The sequence below is a fragment of the Thalassophryne amazonica genome, chromosome 11 (assembly GCF_902500255.1).
Source record: "Thalassophryne amazonica chromosome 11, fThaAma1.1, whole genome shotgun sequence".
Taxonomy (NCBI): domain Eukaryota; kingdom Metazoa; phylum Chordata; class Actinopteri; order Batrachoidiformes; family Batrachoididae; genus Thalassophryne; species Thalassophryne amazonica.
Genome location: NC_047113.1, coordinates 35,042,859 through 35,060,360, shown reverse-complemented (window position 1 = coordinate 35,060,360; position 17,502 = coordinate 35,042,859). Strand labels below are relative to the sequence as shown.

General features: G+C 41.7%; 1 long non-coding RNA gene across 1 annotated transcript; it reads left to right on the top strand.

The window, feature by feature from the left end:
• Nucleotides 1-502: 502 nt before the first annotated feature.
• LOC117520904 lies at nt 503-17,067 on the top strand. Its single transcript, XR_004563810.1, has 3 exons — nt 503-512; nt 13,449-13,453; nt 16,948-17,067. It is a non-coding gene; the product is annotated as an uncharacterized LOC117520904 (long non-coding RNA).
• Nucleotides 17,068-17,502: the final 435 nt, after the last annotated feature.

The window sequence follows — 17,502 nt, the reverse complement described above, 5'->3', positions numbered from 1 at the left end:
GGCGGCTTCTCCTGTCTCTCCCGTACTTTTCTGCTCTGGGTGTGAAATGTTTAGTTATTCCTCGGCCTCTTTTAGCAGTAACGGTACTTGTAATAAGTGCAGCTTATTCGTAGCTTTGGAGGCCAGGCTGGGCGAATTGGAGGCTCGGCTCCACACCGTGGAAAATTCTACAGCTAGCCAGGCCCCTGTAGTCGGTGCGGACCAAGGTAGCTTAGCCGCCGTTAGTTCCCCCCTGGCAGACCCCGTGCAGTCGGGAAGGCAGGCTGACTGGGTGACTGTGAGGAGGAAGCGTAGCCCTAAACAGAAGCCCCGTGTACACCGTCAACCCGTTCACATCTCTAACCGTTTTTCCCCACTCGACGATACACTCGCCGAGGATCAAACTCTGGTTATTGGCGACTCTGTTTTGAGAAATGTGAAGTTAGCGACACCAGCAACCATTGTCAATTGTCTTCCGGGGGCCAGAGCAGGCGACATCGAAGGACATTTGAAATTGCTGGCTAAGGCTAAGCGTAAATTTGGTAAGATTGTAATTCACGTCGGCAGTAATGACACTCGGTTACGCCAATCGGAGGTCACTAAAATTAACATTGAATCGGTGTGTAACTTTGCAAAAACAATGTCGGACTCTGTTGTTTTCTCTGGGCCCCTCCCCAATCAGACCGGGAGTGACATGTTTAGCCGCATGTTCTCCTTGAATTGCTGGCTGTCTGAGTGGTGTCCAAAAAATGAGGTGGGCTTCATTGATAATTGGCAAAGCTTCTGGGGAAAACCTGGTCTTGTTAGGAGAGACGGCATCCATCCCACTTTAGAGGGAGCAGCTCTCATTTCTAGAAATCTGGCCAATTTTTTGGGATCCTCCAAACTGTGACTGTCTAGCGTTGGGACCAGGAGGCAGAGCTGTGGTCTTATACACCTCTCTGCAGCTTCTCTCCCCCTGCCATCCCCCTATTACCCCATCCCCGTAGAGACGGTGCCTGCTCCCAGACCACCAATAACTAGCAAAAATCTATTTAAGCATAAAAATTCAAAAAGAAAAAATAATATAGCACCTTCAATTGCACCACAGACTAAAACAGTTAAATGTGGTCTATTAAACATTAGGTCTCTCTCTTCTAAGTCCCTGTTGGTAAATGATATAATAATTGATCAACGTATTGATTTATTCTGCCTAACAGAAACTTGGTTACAGCAGGATGAATATGTTAGTTTAAATGAGTCAACACCCCCGAGTCACACTAACTGTCAGAATGCTCGTAGCACGGGCCGGGGCGGAGGATTAGCAGCAATCTTCCATTCCAGCTTATTAATTAATCAAAAACCTAGACAGAGCTTTAATTCATTTGAAAGCTTGTCTCTTAGTCTTGTCCATCCAAATTGGAAGTCCCAAAAAACAGTTTTATTTGTTATTATCTATCGTCCACCTGGTCGTTACTGTGAGTTTCTCTGTGAATTTTCAGACCTTTTGTCTGACTTAGTGCTTAGCTCAGATAAGATAATTATAGTGGGCGATTTTAACATCCACACAGATGCTGAGAATGACAGCCTCAACACTGCATTTAATCTATTATTAGACTCTATCGGCTTTGCTCAAAAAGTAAATGAGTCCACCCACCACTTTAATCATATTTTAGATCTTGTTCTGACTTATGGTATGGAAATAGAAGACTTAACAGTATTCCCTGAAAACTCCCTTTTGTCTGATCATTTTTTAATAACATTTACATTTACCCTGATGGACTACCCTGCAGTGGGGAATAAGTTTCATTACACTAGAAGTCTTTCAGAAAGCGCTGTAACTAGGTTTAAGGATATGATTCCTTCTTTATGTTCTCTAATGTCATATACCAACACAGAGCAGAGTAGCTACCTAAACTCTGTAAGGGAGTTAGAGTATCTTGTCAATAGTTTTACATCCTCATTGAAGACAACTTTGGATGCTGTAGCTCCTCTGAAAAAGAGAGCTTTAAATCAGAAGTGTCTGACTCCGTGGTATAACTCACAAACTCATAGCTTAAAGCAGATAACCCGTAAGTTGGAGAGGAAATGGCGTCTCACTAATTTAGAAGATCTTCACTTAGCCTGGAAAAAGAGTTTGTTGCTCTATAAGAAAGCCCTTCGTGAAGCTAGGACATCTTTCTACTCATCACTAATTGAAGAAAATAAGAACAACCCCAGGTTTCTTTTCAGCACTGTAGCCAGGCTGACAAAGAGTCAGAGCTCTATTGAGCTGAGTATTCCATTAACTTTAACTAGTAATGACTTCATGACTTTCTTTGCTAACAAAATTTTGACTATTAGAGAAAAAATTACTCATAACCATCCCAAAGATGTATCGTTATCTTTGGCTGCTTTCAGTGATGCCGGTATTTGGTTAGACTCTTTCTCTCCGATTGTTCTGTCTGAGTTATTTTCATTAGTTACTTCATCCAAACCATCAACATGCTTATTAGACCCCATTCCTGCCAGGCTGCTCAAGGAAGTCCTACCATTATTTAATGCTTCAATCTTAAATATGATCAATCTATCTTTGTTAGTTGGTTATGTACCACAGGCCTTTAAGGTGGCAGTAATTAAACCATTACTTAAAAAGCCATCACTTGACCCAGCTATCTTAGCTAATTATAGGCCAATCTCCAACCTTCCTTTTCTCTCAAAGATTCTTGAGAGGGTAGTTGTAAAACAGCTAACTGATCACCTGCAGAGGAATGGTCTATTTGAAGAGTTTCAGTCAGGTTTTAGAATTCATCATAGTACAGAAACAGCATTAGTGAAGGTTACAAATGATCTTCTTATGGCTTCGGACAGTGGACTTATCTCTGTGCTTGTTCTGTTGGACCTCAGTGCTGCTTTTGATACTGTTGACCATAAAATTTTATTACAGAGATTAGAGCATGTCATAGGTATTAAAGGCATTGCGCTGCGGTGGTTTGAATCATATTTGTCTAATAGATTACAGTTTGTTCATGTAAATGGGGAATCTTCTTCACAGACTAAAGTTAATTATGGAGTTCCACAAGGTTCTGTGCTAGGACCAATTTTATTCACTTTATACATGCTTCCCTTGGGCAGTATTATTAGACGGTATTGCTTAAATTTTCATTGTTACGCAGATGATACCCAGCTTTATCTATCCATGAAGCCAGAGGATACGCACCAATTAGCTAAACTGCAGGATTGTCTTACAGACATAAAGACATGGATGACCTCTAATTTCCTGCTTTTAAACTCAGATAAAACTGAAGTTATTGTACTTGGCCCCACAAATCTTAGAAGCATGGTGTCTAACCAGATCGTTACTCTGGATGGCATTTCCCTGATCTCTAGTAATACTGTGAGAAATCTTGGAGTTATTTTTGATCAGGATATGTCATTCAAAGCGCATATTAAACAAATATGTAGGACTGCCTTTTTGCATTTACGCAATATCTCTAAAATCAGAAAGGTCTTGTCTCAGAGTGATGCTGAAAAACTAATTCATGCATTTATTTCCTCTAGGCTGGACTATTGTAATTCATTATTATCAGGTTGTCCTAAAAGTTCCCTAAAAAGCCTTCAGTTGGTTCAGAATGCTGCAGCTAGAGTACTGACGGGGACTAGCAGGAGAGAGCATATCTCACCCGTGTTGGCCTCCCTTCATTGGCTTCCTGTTAATGCTAGAATAGAATTTAAAATTCTTCTTCTTACTTATAAGGTTTTGAATAATCAGGTCCCATCTTATCTTAGGGACCTCGTAGTACCATATTACCCCATTAGAGCGCTTCGCTCTCAGACTGCGGGCTTACTTGTAGTTCCTAGGGTTTGTAAGAGTAGAATGGGAGGCAGAGCCTTCAGCTTTCAGGCTCCTCTCCTGTGGAACCAGCTCCCAATTCAGATCAGGGAGACAGACACCCTCTCTACTTTTAAGATTAGGCTTAAAACTTTCCTTTTCGCTAAGGCTTATAGTTAGGGCTGGATCGGGTGACCCTGGACCATCCCTTGGTTATGTTGTTTTAGACGTAGACTGTGTTTCATAATTATTGTATGGCCTTGCCTTGCAATGTGGAGCGCCTTGGGGCAACTGTTTGTTGTGATTTGGCGCTATACAAGAAAAAAGTTGATTGATTGATTGATTGATTTCATATTGTTGAAAAATTTTGCATCATACTAAGCAATAAGAGACAAAGGTTTAAATCTTGATCTTTGCAGAGGACTTACTGCACCGGCAAAATCAATGGAATTTTGAATGTGCTGATCATGAAAATTTCAAACATATACTCAACAAAAATATAAATGCAACAATTTTGTCTTTGCTCTTTTTTTCATGCGCTAAAGTGAAATACATGCAGCAGAGTGCAACATTGCCCTTTTAGTTATCAAGTCATAACCAACTGGAAGCATGGCCATTCTTTAAAAAGGTCATTTCAACTCACCTCTCATTGTTTGCAGATTGCCATATTTGACGCTGCCTCCTCCAACCCAGTACCATGCTGGTCCTCCTCTGGTGCCAGGGCTAGGGTCTGCCCCTGCCTTTGTCCATAGGTAGGGTAGGAGCTAGACTGCTCAAATCACACTTCACAACACAGGGAGTGAATTATGCACAAGTAAAGAGAGGACAGGGGCATAGCACCAAATTCTGGGCTCTAGGTACTAGCCATATTGAAGACCCCCCCCCGCCCCACACTGTTATGTTCTTTTTTATTAACGCAAACACCAAATTTCTAATGCATAGTCAAACCAGGTCTAAATCATGTATACCTTAGATCACACCTGGGAGTCAGAACCCTTTTTAAAGTTGGGGGAGCAATATTGAGTTGGGGGGTCTGGGGGACCAAATTGCACCATTTTCTAGAAAAATGGTGCAATTTGGTGCATTCTCTCTGTTAAAATGCACAGGAATGCACCAAATTGCACCAATTTTCTAGAAAAATGGTGCGATTTGGTCCCCCAGACCCCCCAACTCAATATAGCTATAGCTTTCAAGCTCACCTTTCTTTTCAAAGAATTTGGTTAGCAGCTGCTTTCCCTCATTTAGTTTTCTTTCCCTGTCCTTTTTTCTCTTCTTTTTTGAAATCTGGACTTTGATTTTTTTTAGCCTATTTTTCTCAGCCTAAACACTAGGGCTGCACCTAACAATTATTTTACTAATCAGTTCATCAGTCGATTATTTTTCGATTAATCGTTTTGTTTTTTTTTGTTTTGTTTTTTACTTACATGTGAGTTTTGTCATTATTTCTTTGAGTTATTATTAAAAGGCCTTTATCACGCAACATCAACGTTTGACCTTGTAACAAAGTTATGATGTTATATTCTCATCAAAATATACCTGGAGAAGTGTTTTGGATTATTTTGCACATACATACATCACCGACACACCACAAAGAGATTTCTATCAGGTTTAACCTGATTATGAGCATTTTTAGATGCCAACAGCAACTATCTCAACCAGTGACAACATATTACAGCAAGAGTCCACGAAAGTATTTTAAAGGCCTGACTAAAGTGTAATATGTTATATTTAATAAGATATTTTCATGAAAAAAGACACAAATGTGCAGTTTACTGCATTTTTTTTTCTTGTGTAAAAACACAGCTTAGATGTGGTTTGACCACAACAAATTGTCATTAAACTTAAATAAAACAGGGATGAAGTGGAGGTTTAAGAGTCACTAAGTGTTCACAGGAAACAGTTATTTATTTCTATATTTATTTATTTATGTTCATTGTTAGTTGGTTTAATCTTTTCTGTTTTGTTTTATTAGTTTTTTTTGTCCGTTTAAAATTGTATTGTAGCATTATTAGTTATTATTACTATTATTGTTGTTGTTGCTATTATTATTATTATTGATACATAAATTAAAAATAAATAAATAAAATATTAAAATTTGCAATATATTTGACTCTTTTACAACAAATGCTGAGCCATGAATTATTATACAGAAAAAAAATGTGCTGACAGCTGCAACAGCTTAATGCTAACTTCAACAATGAAAACACCATAGGCATGCTAATGCGTTAGCATCGGTCCCATTTTTAAGTTATAAAATACATCTATCAACTGTTTTTAGAAGACCATAACAGGTCAGATTAACATAAAAAAGGTAAATATTACTCACAGACATATGCTCTTTGGGGTTTTAATGGGAGAAAAATTAAGATTAAGTGAAATAAAACACTGAATCAACAAAGCACCAGATCGAAGCACTGCTTCGATCTGCGAATCACTGCTTCGATTGGTTCAAGGTTCAAAGCAAAGCCACGCTGCTGAAACGGTTGATTTATATGGAAGAAACTAATCATTTGCGGTAAAACAAAGTTATTTAACAACTAACTGATGACTAAATTAGTTGACAACTATTTTAATAATCGATTAAATCGATTAGTTGTTTCAGCACTACTAAACACCTCCTCTTTCTGTGAGATCCCGTTTGGGATGTGTGTGTATGTGTCAGAGTGCCGCGTGTGAGGCTGGACTAAACCATTGTACAACTGTGCAGGGGTGGAAGGGCCCTCAGAGATCTTTCAATATTATTGTTAGAGCAGAATTATGTTTTGCAACATTTATACATTCATTCTAATTATATTCTTTTACAACATGAATTGTATGGACATTAATAACATGCAACACAAAAATGTATTTAATGCCAGTTTTTTGTGCCCCCCATGCTCTGGGCCCTGGGTACATAGTACCCTTTACCCCCCCAGTCCGATGCCCCTGGTTCCCGACACAGCAACATGTAGTGTGGCTGTTCATTTTGCCAAGGTCAGCATTAATGGCTGTGTGCTTTTTATCAGAATACACTTGGTGGATTCTCTTGGTGGTGAAACACTGCACAGGTGTTTGATGGCATCACTACTGCAGCCACACTGACTACCAGCACAACTGTCAGCTGGATTCCATATATATTTGCAATCGGACTTTGGCAAATCCCGCTCAAATCCAACGTCACCCAGTGCTGAATGCAGCTGCCAATGGACATGTGACATCATCTGTCCATGAGAGCCCCAAATCCATGGGAGACCAGTGGAGTATGCGATTTTGCCACATAACAAATCGGTTTGCTGTATCTGTCATGGTTTACACAGCCTTTAATCATTGTTAGTTTAACTTGAGCGCTATTGTGTTCATTTGATAGCCATGTTTTGAAGGAGCACACCACACTGTTCTTGCTAATGAGGAGACGTGAAGGTACATTTGTGTGTGTCGCTTCCGTTTTGGGAGAGCGATGTGTGTCTGGGTAAAATAAATTTTATTTTTGTCCTGAAATCACGTCTCCATCATTATTACATCTTATCTGTGTGGGTCCACTTGTTTCAAGCAAGGTGTTGGAGGAGTACCTGAAGTCATAATACAGTAAAACCTGCCTAAAGCATCATTGTATAAACTTGATTTTTGCACTCACTGGACAAAACGTCCTGTCCGATCACAATGCATTTTCATTAAAATCATCTCGCATGTACCAGACAGAGCAGTCTGGATGTAACAGAGGTACGAAATGAAGTTCAGCACTGACACTTGCCGGTTCAAGGAAAGTAGGACTATATTTTCTTTGATTAAAAGCCTGACCATTTATTTTTTGCAAACTGTGCTCAGACCCGGCACCTATTATTAACATTATTAACATAATGCTGCTTGCTACCTGCACCTTAATATGGTGTTAAGTTTCACACATACCCCTGGTTGTGACAAACCAAAGACAGTCGCTTTAGATCAGAGCCCTCTGCATAGCTGTGAATCCATGCATCTGCTAAACAGAGACTATAAGGGCTGTGATTTGTCACTTTTATGTTTTCACTCCTTCCTCTCCCATCATATTTTAATAGTTTTTGCAGTGCACCTGTTGATTACAATTCGATCATGGATCAAATGCGTTTGGCAGAAAAGTCTGCAAATATGATCAACACAGAGTTAGGAAAAGATGCCCAAATGACCAGCAATTTATAGAGGGAAATTGTACGTACCGTACCGCTGGTTTGGAGGTTGATTTATAAAGAAGTGAAGCTCATTGAGTGACAATAAAAGCCGCTGTTCCTGCTTTAAATTGCAATAAGATGCTCAGCAACGCAACTGAGAACTTTAAAAGGGTCATGCACATGTCGACATCATTGCATGGCCACAGAGTTACAGAGTTGTAGAAGCATAAATTAGGCTTTAGGATTTTAAGGTACCACTTCACATCATACTTAGAAAAAAGAGTGACTTGACCAAATGTAAGGGCCCCTTCAAGCATAGTGCGAATTTGGTTGATTTGCGCATAGCCTAAAGTGCGCATGAAGCAGGAATCGTATGCAAAACATGTAGAATCATAGCTGCTTCTAACGCCTTGTACACCTGTTGCTGCAACACCAGTGGCTGAAAGACAGAGTGTGCATTGTGTGAGATCATCAAACCCTCTTGCGGCAGGTGTCGGCCAAATTCCAGGTGACATGCACGCACATCTAACACTGCTTGCATGGCACTTAGAAAATGTGTGGCCAGTCGCACTGTTGGCACAACAACAGTCAGCAGTCAATCACTGTCATGCTGGCAATGAAATTTGTCTAAGTGCTCCACGAGTGTGGCTTTGGTCTGTGCGCCGAACTGACAGGAGGTGTGGCCGCCGACAGAAGCAGCTGTGGAGATCTGTCATTCTGGACATCCCAGCTGGACAACATGTACTGTGTATGAACGGACATGGACTAACAACTGCCCACTGTGACGCGTGTGTGTCTGCTTGCTGTCATCACATGGACATAAATAAAAACATATCACTGTGGCGACAGGCTGCAGCGAGCACGCACTTGAACACTGTAGCCCATTGACAGGCTGCCCCCAGGTTTAAATGGACCATCAGATCATAACATGCAGCAGGAGATCTGACTGTCACATCACCCATGTGAGCTGTATTCCACATGACGCGGTGCTGTCCACAAGACACGCCTGTCAGGCAGGACATGCGCATGGGCCGGCTGAACATGCACCAGCAGATTTGGACATGATGAGAGCGAACTGCTTCTCATTCATGTCACTTCAAGACTGTATGTCTGTGACCATGGGTCATCCACAGAGGAACAGACAGATCACATTTGTATTGCCCACTTGATAAGAGAGATTCAATATAATGCTGTGCTTTTACATGGTGTGTGGTAATATTTTTGTTTAATATGTCCATGTCCTTCTTGATAGCAGGCATTTTCCTGCACCTTTCACAGGACAGCGATGGTAGCTTACTGCTAAAGTTTCTGACTGGCAATCAGAGCTTTTGGAAAGCACAGGTTCAAATTCCATGAGTGACATGTATTTTTTATTTTGTTATTTTCACAGCAGCTGAGCGATGGGGTTACACATTGCACTGCTGCTCGCACTGTGTTCCCGCGTGCACAAAACTGTTGCAACATGTATTTATTTTATTTATTTTTATTCACAGCAGCTGCATGCATGATGTGTAACCACATCACACAGCTGATGGCATTGTGTTCCCATGTGCATGAACTGTTGCACCGGCATTGTGCACGCCTGCCCATCGGCGCGATGTTTCGTGGTGCGCTCATTCGAGCTGTTCTGACGGGAATTGCCCTGAGTTGTACATATTCACACTGTGTGTGAAGGGGCCCTAATCTTTTTAATGCACATAATGCGCAGCGCTTATTTAAGGAAGGCATTTTATTTTTTTCAGATCATGTTTTGACCCGGTCATTAAGTGAGGAATGTCCCTATTCAAGGTCAGGTGATTAATCAAGGAAATATGTAAGCCTAATTGGTGCTGGGGATTCTCTGTAGATCATTCTGCGCCTTCTGACTGTAACAAATCCGTTACATATATACACAATTTTTGTCCATTTTATACATATGAGGTCTATTAGAAAAGTATCCGACCTTATTATTTTTTCAAAAACCATATGGATTTGAATCACGTGTGATTGCGTCAGCCAAGCTTGAACCTTCATGCGCATGCGTGAGTTTTTTCACACCTGTCAGTTGCGTCATTTGCCTGTGAGCAGGCTTTGAGTGAGGAGTGGTCCACCCCTCTCGTCGTTTTTTTCATTGTTTAGGAATGGCTCAGAGAAATTGTGGATGTGCCTGGACATGCCAGAACATGTCCAATGAGGCTTCATCATGGCGTTGCTTTGCGCCATGTGGCACCACCGCGACGCGCGAAGCCTCCTCTCCTCTTTCCATGACAAAAACTCCTGTAACAGTGGAATGTGCCGTTCATTTCAAAACTGGACGCTGTGTTTTATCCGGGATGTCATCTGACTAGCACAGGAATTGTGAAAAGACGTGGACATCACCACTTTTTCGGCACATTGAGACAGACGTGCAGAGGAATTCCGCGCACTGTGGCGGTGCCGCATGGCGCAAAGCAACGCCGTGATGAAGCCTCACTGGACATGTTCTCGCATGTCCAGGCACATCCACAATTTCTCGGATAATCACTCGATGGAAAAACCACTGACAGCTGTCTGAACGCCATCTCAAAGCCGTCCTGTGAGACCAAAACGGAGGTGGTTTTGTCTCGTTCCAGTAGCGAATCCATCGTGATGCGCGAAGCCTCCGCTCGGCTTTCCATGACAAAATCTCTTGTTAAAAGTGAAATCTGCCGGAAAATGGTTGATGTCCAGCTCTTGTGATAACCAGAGAAATTGCACACGATGGTCAAGGATCCATACAGCCATCCGTTTAGAAATGAAATGGTCTCTCAGCCTGTCGATGGCGGCTTCGGAGCGCGGCGCACCATCAGTTGCTCTGGGCCGTCCTTAAAGCGACAGTAACACTCTGTAATCTCTTTGAAGACCATAAAATTTTCACCAAAAACCATCTAAATTTCTCGAATGGTGTCCACTTTGATGTCCCTCACAGTTTCTGAAAAAATTTTGATCAAGCAAAGCGGCAGTCTCTGAGCCATTCCTAAACAATGAAAAATCCGACGGATACTTTTCTAATAGACCTCGTATTATGGATTTTGATTATAACGGACAAAATTTGCTGGTCCACCTAAATCCATTATGTGAGTTTTCCTGTATATATCTTGAAGTGAAAGGCCTCTCAGGTGGCATTGTCGAGCACCTAATAGTCAAGACCTTGTTTATATATTTCCAGTTTGGTCACATGTGCAAGAATGAAACCTCTTTAAACCTTGTTCAGAGACAGAGTTGACTTCCCTGGGCTTGGAGGCATCTGGGTTGGAGCATCATACAGTGGAAATGTGTATTCTGGTCAGTTTAATCACTATTTCAGATCTTTTTTTAGAAGAAATGGAGACCATGTGTTCTGGACAAAAGACAAAAATGACCATGTAGCCTGTTATTATAGCAGCAAGTCCAAAAGCCAGGGTCTGTCAGGGTATGGGTGTATCAGTGCCCTTGGAAAAGGTAATTTACACTTCGGTGATTTCAGCATTAATATAGCAACATATGCTGAGATTTTAGAAGAACATCTGCTACCTTCAACACAACATCTTTTCCAAGGACATCCATGTATTTTATTTGTCAATTTTGGAAAACTAAATAAAGAAATAATTCAAAGCATTAAGGTAGGATTTTCGTTTTTTCATGCATTGCGCAGCTGTTAAACTTTCAAACACAGATGGATTGATAAAAAAACAAAACAAAAAAAAAAAACAGTTGATCAGGACATCCCTAGTTAAAATCCTTGTTGGTGACAACTTCACCTTTGCAAAGATAATCAACCCACCTGGCTGGTGTGGCATATTAAGATGCTTATTCAACATCATGATTATGCACTTTGGACTGGTCACAGTAACAGGACATACAAAATGTACAACTCAACTTGAAAAAAACTTTTTATTTGGTAAAGAATCTGGATGCAGCGGTCCTGGTCTGGCTTGGAAAAGACTTTGGAGGTGACTTATAGTAGTGAAATGAATGTTCACTTCACGTGGAACAGCCCTGGTGGCCATACCTGCAGTCAGCATGACAATTTCAGATTCCCTCAAAAATTCTGTCAACTGTGACATTATGTTGTGTGATAAAATGGCTCAAAAACAAAAGTGCTGCATTTAGAATTTTGTTGGGTATATTTAACTGTCAAAAATATTTGCACAATATGACTTTTTTAAAGTTGCAGTATTTGCCATGCGGTCAAATTTATTCACATTTTTGTTTGTTTCTTAATTCCTCCTTTGAAATCAATGCACTGATTGGAGCTGTCCCACTGAGTGCTGCAAAATGTTTTGACCATTATTTTGAAGCCATCTCGTATAACATGCATTTATAGGCGAGTACAAAAAGTACATTTCATCAAAAGAGCGATATTTTGATTTTACGTATTGTACATCAAAACCTCATCTCAGTGGGACCCTCTTTTGGGGACATCTAGGTCGCTGTGTTTTGGCAGAATTAATCAAATTCCCTGTCTGACCAGTGCTGCCAAGAAACTGTCGGAGAAAGCACGAGAAAAAAAAATGCAACATGTTTGGGCTGAAAAGGATTCACATCTCTCTCTCTTTTTCCATCTGTCTGTGTGCACACGCATGAGAATCAGTCACACAAAGGCACAAATGAGCTGTCTGCAGTCTGTTTTCATTTGTAAATAAGCCGAGCGGTATCACTACCTGAAGCTGAGTGACATGGATTTTCTGTGTGATAAGAAGCAATGTTTTTTAAAAGGACACACGCCTCGCGAAACTCAATAGATTACGCTTTCATTGCGTCTTCCTCTTGTCTCATGGGTGGATGTGACTTGGAAACTAATGGGGGATCCTCTGTGTTTAGTTTCTCCTTCTGCAAAAGCTCAATATTTCAGACAGAGCCACTGGATTTTTCTTTAAAAAGATCAAAAACACACAGGCTACCCTCTGATCTGTGCGACGAGAGAGCGCTCTACTTGTGGAGCCGCCGACAGATCGTGGATGATATAACAGCACTTGACATGCTGCCGGCAAAAACAACACTTAAAGCAGTGGAAAGCCATCAAAGCCAAAGTGCACTTAAAATGTCAATAAACGTTCCATTACTCTGCCGTGCATGGTCACTGCCATGGAGCAAAACTATCATTTTTTAGATGAAGTCAGATTGGTCTGTGCTAATGCAATCTAATCTGAGAGATTACGTTTAATATTTGGTATGCAAGTGTCTGCCATGTTTAACATGCCCTTTAGTGAAATGGTGCTTATTTTTATGACATCAAATCAAGATCCTAAAACATAAATAAAAAATAAAAAAAATCTGACCTCTTCCTGCAAAATTAAAAAAGGTCTTTAAATCAAAGTGAAAGCAAAGCTCTGCAATCTCAATGTTGATATTATTTATCATTATAATTATTACTGTGTAAAGGTTACGAGTTTGTTCTTTTGATATGAAGAAGAAGAGACCTTATGCAAAAAGTAATTGTACAAATGGAATGGTATGAAGGAATCCATTCATACATTCTAAGCTGTGCATTGGACTACATTCTGGATAGAGACCTCCGATGTTGCACCTGGAATCTGCTGGAGCTAATCTCACAGTCTGGGGATCATGGCCCTGAGAGGTCGTATGACCACTGGGACCACTGTGGTGTTTACCTTCCACATCTTTTCTGCTACTTTTTGTTAACTTGGGACTAATGCCTCATTTTCATATACTTGTGTGTACACATCTTTGACAATTGTTATCACATTAATTAAGATGTCTGATGTACAAACATCCTTGTTTGATTTTTTTCCTCCTTTCTGGAATTTGTCTAAAGTATGTTTGAAATTGAAATTTTCAGAGTATTTCATGAGACTGTGGGCAGCTCCTTAATTTCAGTTTGACTTTTGATAGCGAAATAGCATAATTGTATGTTTGTATGAAAAGAAACTACTTTACCAAGTTCAACACATTGTGAATATGAGTTATGTATCTATTCTGTTTGGAGTAACCTGCAATAATATGGCATGTTGTGTGGGCAAACATCCTAATGGATCATCTAAGATGTTTCTGCTGCAATATTCACACTGAGTGCAATTCTTCTCATGCTCTTTCTTTCTTTCTAATGCTGCTATCACTTGGGATTGCTTGGGGTCTACCACAGTTGCTCTTTTTGGTTTGTCAGCCATCACGATGTCCAGTTTGTTGGCCCTCACCTGTTTCTCGGTCTGAAACCTTAGCTTTGTTGTTCTCAGCCACCTTTGTTGGTGTTCCCCACTTGGCCTTTGATACCTTCACTCTGTACTTGGCACAGATCTTCTTGTGCGCTATCACAGCTATGTGATTGTATCTCTTAGCATCTACTGTCCTGGCTTTTATCTTGCACTCTGCCACTATGTGTTGGACTGTCTCACGGGCAACTTAGCACCACCTGCACCTTGAGTCCAGTCTACTATGGTAGACCCCTGCCTTTATGGACCTGATGCTCAGGACCTGTTCTTGTGCATCCACGATCAAAGCCTCTGTGTTGTCTTGCAGTCCAGTTGGATTTCTTGGTGTCAGCTACCTTTTCCATCTGCTGGTAGTGGGTCTGGTCTTCCATGATATCTCCTCTTTCTCTTCAGTACCCCCTGCCGTCTCCTGTTGCAGGGTGCCACACACACACACACACACACACACACACACACACACACACACACACACACACACATACATATATATATATATATATATATATATACGAGGTCTGTACAAAAAGTAACGGACCTTTTTATTTTTTTCAAAAACTATATGGATTTGAATCATATGTGATTGCATCAGCCAAGCTTGAACCTTCGTGCGCATGCGTGAGTTTTTTCACGCCTGTCGGTTGCATCATTCGCCTGTGGGCAGGCTTTGAGTGAGCACTGGTCCATACACTACACACATAGCACTTTTGCGGCACATTCCACTGTTACAGGAGATTTTGTAATGAAAGACGTACAGAGGATTTCGTGCGTCGGCACGGAGCTGCTCATGGCGCGCAACAAAAAAAACAACTCTGTGTTGGAAACCATTCAGAAGATTCAGACGGCTTTCGATGGCTTTTCAGTCGAGTGAGTATCTGAGAAATTGTGTAACTGCTGGACATGCCACAACATGTCCTGTGAGACTTCCAACACGGAGGTGTTTTTTTTGTTGCGCGCAATGAGCGGCTCCGTGCCGACGCGCGAAATCCTCCACACGTCTTTCATTACAAAATCTCCTGTAACAGTGGAATGTGCCGCAGAAGTGCTATGTCCAGCTTTCTTGCCATTTCTGTGGTAGTCACACGATGTCCCGGATCAACACAGCGTTCAGTTTGTAAATGATCTGGTCGTTCCAGCCTGTCGATGGCTGCTCGGTGCGCAGTGCGCCCTCCGCTACTGTGGGCCATCTTTAAAAAGGTTTTAACACTCCTTAATCCATGTGACGCCGACAGAATCTTCACCGAAATTCATCAGAATCTTTCGAATGGCTTCCAACTGGCTGTCTCTAACAGTTTCTGAAAATATTTTCATTGAGCAAAGCGGCAGTCTCTCAGCCATTTCCCTGACAATAAAAATCCGACGAGGGGGGTGGACCAGTGCTCACTCAAAGCCTGCCCACAGGCGAATGATGCAACCGACAGGTGTGAAAAAACTCACGCATGCGCACGAAGGTTCAAGCTTGGCTGATGCAATCACACGTGATTCAAATCCATATAGTTTTTGAAAAAAATAAAAAGGTCCGTTACTTTTTGGACAGACCTTGTATATGAGGTCTGCTAGAAAAGTATCCGACCTTTTTATTTTTTTCAAAAACCTGATGGATTTGAATCATGTGTGCTTGCATGAGCCAACCTTGAACCTTCATGCGCATGCGTGAATTTTTTCACGCCTGTCGATTGCGTCATTTGCTTGTAAGCAGCCTTTGTGTGACGCTGGGTGTAGTCTCTCGTCGTTTTTCTTTGCAAGGAAATGGCGGAACGACTGGAGCAGTGCGACTGCATCAAATTTTGCCAGAAACTGGGCGACAGCCAGGTGGAAACCATTCGGATTATTCAGACATCTTTCGGTGACGATCCTATGGGCATCACACAGATTAAGGAGCGGTACAACCGGTTTAAAGATGGCCCCACAATGGTGGAGAGCGCGCCGTGCTCCGGGCAGCCATCAACATGCTGAAATGACCGGATCATTTCCAAAGTAAATGCTGTGGTGATGCAGGACCGTCGTGTGATTATCCGAGAAATTGTGGAAGAGGTGGACATCAGCACTTTTTCGGCACATTCCACTGTGACAGAAGATTTTGCCATGAAAAGAGTTGCAGCGAAATTCATGCTGATGGCTTTGGCATGAAGCTGATGGCGGAGCAAAAGCGCCACCGTGTTGAAGTCTCACAGGACATGTTGTGACATGCCCAGCTCTTCCACCATTTGAGTTCAGAGTTGGGTCACACTTAAAGCATTTGTTATACAAGTGATCGTGATGGCGAGACTACTTCATCAGGCTCCCAAGATAAAATACAATTCACGGTCATGCTTATTTCAAGCAAATATGAATAAATGTCATTACCAAACAGCAAAATGTCCTGTTGAATGACATCAAGAACTGACTAAATGGAGGTCTGTGCCCGCACAATGCTGCAGTGCACAGCAGAGAAACAGAATAAACAATAAACAGCTAAATAAGCCATCTCATGCTCTCAGGTGATGCACTGTATTGTGGGAGATGTGAGAGGTCATCTGACCCAAACACAGCTGATGCGTGCAAGTGGTGCTATTTAAATCCAAGTAATTTCTCTCTGTTTATCTGTATTTTCCAGTAATTCCAGCTCCAATAGCGTATCTTAAAGTTGCTGCTTTTAGAAAGCTCGTAGTTGGATCTCGGTGCTCTTAACTGAGTGTCCTGCAGGGTCCGAAGTGTTTTTTAGGATTATTTTTGTGCAAAACAGGAATAAAGGAATAAAGTGACAACTCTCAGTATCTATAACAAAGAATCAGATGTAATAACGAAGCGATTATGAACCTCCAAAGAAAATATATTCTGCATTACATCATTTCCTCAATGAGTCGGGTGGATTGTATCGTTATAATGCAGCCTGAAGCATTTACTTTGAAAATTACAGTGTTTAAAGTGGGCCACCTGGATATCCCAGCTAGAAATAATGGAATAGGACTGCGGTTCTATTTTGTGGGTTTTCTTCTCTTAACTGGGGCCATGATTAAGAGGGATGGCCGGGGGCTAGAGATTAAATTTTTGGGCCAAGAATGTATTCATTAATCATGACTGAAAGTTGGAGGTTTGAAGACGATCAGATACCGTCGTAGTTCAGACCATAAGCCAGGGGTGACCACATTCAGTCCTCAAGAGCCACCTTCCTGACACTCTTAGTTGTCTCCCTGCTCCAACACACCTGAATCCGATGAAAGACTCGTTAGCAGACTTTTAATGAGCCTTTCATTGGATTCAGGTGTGTTGGAGCAGGGAGACAACTAAGAGTGTCAGGCAGGTGGCTCTCGAGGACCGAACTTGGCCACCCCTGCCATAAGCAATGCCAACTAGCAACCCTGTGCCATTATTCACAAGACCCATCGGGCAGCATCCGGTGTACCGGGAAGACAGAAGGGCACCGCCAGGAGCCTGAGGATTAACTTGACTCAACACAGGAAACCTCACCCGGCCCCCACAC